Raw genomic sequence first — 4,175 nt, 5'->3', positions numbered from 1 at the left:
CATATCTTATAAGTAGTTTAATAAGTAGTAGCTGACTACGGTCGCATTGGGAGTCGAGATCAATAAATAATAATACAGCATCACGTGGCGCTTAATAAATGAACAGTCCGTGCTTTGCCACTGGAGCCATTCGCCTCCGGTCAAAGAATATACATTAAAAAAAACTAGGAATTGAACCCAATACAATGATTTTTGTTATTTTTATGTATGATAGGCAAACAAACAAGCAACTCACCTGGCAACGTCTTAACCCACAGATACTAGCAAGACCAGAGCAGACGCTGTAGCGTTGCTGGCATGTTACAGATAGTCATCTCTACAAGCATTCAAGTTATTGGGTTGTATTATTATCAAAGGAAAAGGGATTGTCAGTAATTGGGATCTAACAGCCAAGTTTTTTTTTATACAACTTAGAATGGCAAACAAGCTGACGGCCCACCTGATGGAAAGTGGTAACCGTCGCCTATAGACATGAGCAGTACCATGGACATAACAGAGTATACTGTTTCGCCCATGATACCCCCCAACACAACAATATACCCTATCATATCAATCTCCACGAGTTTTTCTTCTAGAAACCATATTAATTCTTACAAAATTCGTTACCTTGAGTTAACTAACCTATTTTAATCCTCACTGGTGCCCCGCCAGCGCATATCAGTAGCGTCGGCGGGGTTACGATTCTATTATTATCCATTAAAAAAAGAGTATTATTAGAAGTTTTTTTTTTATTTTTTTGCGAATATACGTTAATATTTATTCTTACAATAACAAGTAGATATAAGTTATATACTTAAGATAACAAAAAAAAATAACAGCCATAGTGGTTGTTTTTCTTTTGGACAAATTTTTAATCGTGACCAAGTTACTAATGACTACTAATCTTATTGTTCTTATTTCGAAAAAAATAAACATGCCGGTTAACGATGAAATATGTCATACACACTATAGATATTGGAATAGTGATTCATTTGAGATACACATAAAGATTAAAAAACCTATTTCAATTCGTTCCTACATTTAGTAAAATTGTTTACAAGGAATTGATTTAGCTTTAATACAAACAGAACATTGTTCAATTGATAAAAAACCGGCGTCGATCTTCACAAAGTGTATATGGAACCTACACAGAATTAAATCTTGATTGCAAAATAATTGTTAAAAATTATTTTTATAAATTATATTCACTTTTTAACTATAGATAGATAGATAGATTTGTTTATTTGCCAGAACATTGTTTTTACAGATATTGATCTATTGTGAAGTACAAATGTTCGCCTTATAGTCTAAAGCATGCAAAGTCATTATTGGGTACAATTTAACTAACTGTAACTAATTTAGTTAAAGTTAATTTAATCAACTTTATCTACTAATATGTCTATACGTGTAACAGGCATTTATGAGCTTACTGTTTTTGTTGTTTCCGACAATCGTTTTCATTTCATCAGGTAATAGATAATCATAGCTGAATAAGATATTATACTAATATGTTGATGCGTAAAGCAATCATATATATACGAGATATACAAAGCACACTTACAAAAATTGAGATGAGTTAAGATCCTTCTCTTTCGGAAATTTAAAAATTGCACTTCTGTTAACATAATATTCTTTGCCAAGACCCCCGTGCTGTCCCGGCAGCTGGTGTGTCCATATTTCTCAATAACCCTATCAATATTATTTTACGTTTTATAAAATAGTATATTCTATTAGAATATTAACGATCTAACATGGTATATAGGTTTAGTATTGGACATCACTTAATCTTATTGGACTTGGAATGTTCTTGTCTTTTTGATAAACTTTTAACTTTTATACATTTTCCACTAAACAAAGTTATATTAGACAATAATCTACAAAATTTAATTTAACTTAATCAAACATCTTATGTGTTTGATTGTATTTACATTTTGAAACGATGTATTTTAAGTACTTTTTTTTTATTTTAACAGCTTTAGTATTTACAGTTATTTACTTCTAGTATCTTAACATGTCGGGGGAGAGGAATTAAAAGGAAAGTAGACTATCCACTAGCATTATAAAAACCATGTCTGTCAAGAGTGTACGACTGAAGAGAGATGTACCCCATCAAATCCTCCCCACAGATCCTTCTGAAAACCATCGTGTTTAATACCTGATGAATTTGTCACAATATGATACACTAATCTAGGCTTACCATTGCATTATCGCCCATTAAAAAAATTAAGTTTGTCCTTGGTACTTATTCATCAATTTTGGCGTAACACTGAGGACCCAAACAATCATAATTAACATTTCTATAATATGTCACCACTCAACACGCCGCCGGTGGTCAGACCACCAGGCGACAGCACGTGCCTCAGTTTACCCTCTTCACACTCTTCCGGGACAAAACAGCGCCCTCTACACGAGTGTTTGATGCGCGGCGAGGTGCGCACACGCAGCTGCGCCGCACGCGCTCTTAATAGCCCGAAGTGCATTGTTTCAGTAGAACCCTAGGCAATACGGTGGTCCCGAAATTGACACGTTGATTGCCACTTAATGACTTTCCTGTATTTTTAATTGTTGTAAGGGTGGTTGCTTTTATGCAATACACTTTTTGATATGAAAAGAACAGAGATTGTTTTATGAAATAGAATTGTAACTTCGCCTGTTCATCTGTACTATTAGTATACACTGATGGACCAGTAAAGGATCTGAGTAAATCCTTAGCCGCGTAAACCATTACTAAATGTTTACCACTGTAGGTTTTAGAAACTGCATGGAGATGGACCTGATAAAGTATGCTAGCAGTGGGGCTGCTAGTCCCTGGGGAATAGTTCCATAATCTGGGGAAGGGATTGTTAGTAATGCGGACTACCAGTCCCATTGCTAGCAATATACCCTGTGAGATCGATCTCCACGTGGTTCCTTTTGGAAACTATCGTGCTGAATCCCAAATACCTATATTCATCACGATGTACTAATTCACTGCCTTTTTATTTTCACCTATCATCTCTAACTGGTGTCCCGCCAACGTATACTGTTAGCGCAGGCGGGGTTATCATTCCATTATCATCTAATAAACAAAACCACTCAAAATCATAATTTCATATTTGAGAGGTAAATATGTCACAATCCAAATACTAAAACGATAAAAAGTAAAATTAGACAATAACAGTCATAATTAAGTCAGATACAGCTATTACATGGATACAGTATTAAAATCTAAAGTTACAATTTATATAACATTATCTTATAACACCATAATACAAGTATACCGCCATTACGAAAAGTTAATTAATTACAAAATAATGGACCTCTTAGAAAAATTTGTATCATCAAATCGTAAAGAACAAAGACATCAACTCAAACAGCTAACAAGGTCCTTTAAAGAGTAAGCAAAAAACAAAATCGCGCGTTAGGCCCTTGGGCCCTTGTAAATAGAAGCAAGGCGGATCAACCAAGGGCGGAGGGCCGGAGTCTGGGTGGCGATCGTATCGCGTGTCCAAACTGCCGCAGACAGATAACGAGGGCGCGTGTGCGGAGAGAATTTTAACATATACACTTGTACTCCAATCATAGTTTTGGGTCACAGTTTATATGTGACATGTACTTGTATGTGTACCAATTATTGTTTTTAATAAAACTAACTTATTAATTTTCTATAGGATAAAAGAACTCACCATTTAATCAACGCTAATTTGGTAAATTTATCATATAAACATTTCAGCTCAACCAATCAACAAAGGTAGACCAATTTTCAGTCAACAGGAAAATTGAGGTTTTTCTTTTCACGAATATACATATTAGGAATTTATTTTCTATCTGATAAAAGAAATCAGTATCTCTGCTACTACATAGACAAACTTGATGCCATATGAAGGTTTGACATGTATGCTGCAAAGAATAATTTTTCAGATTTTATCAAATTTATCTTAAAAAATGTGCAGATTCGGCATCGGGTCGATACTGAACCACGTCCCGCGCCCCGCAGGTGCGACGAGATAATCCAAGATGGCCGCCGAGATAGGACGTGACGTCACAGCGCAGCCCGCGACCTCCCCCGCACACCAGCTGCCGCCCCCGGCGCATCCTCGAAACCTCTCGCCACCCTCCTTAGATCCTTTCAGAAATTCACTAGGTACCGTTAGCAAAAGCAACCTGATTTGTATTTACACCACGAAGGTGCCAAATAAGCATACTGCCTGTCTGAC

This window comes from Galleria mellonella, unplaced genomic scaffold (genome assembly GCF_026898425.1).
Source record: "Galleria mellonella isolate WM207_F2 unplaced genomic scaffold, CSIRO_AGI_GalMel_v1 utg213, whole genome shotgun sequence".
Classification (NCBI taxonomy): domain Eukaryota; kingdom Metazoa; phylum Arthropoda; class Insecta; order Lepidoptera; family Pyralidae; genus Galleria; species Galleria mellonella.
This window is presented reverse-complemented; position numbering follows the sequence as displayed.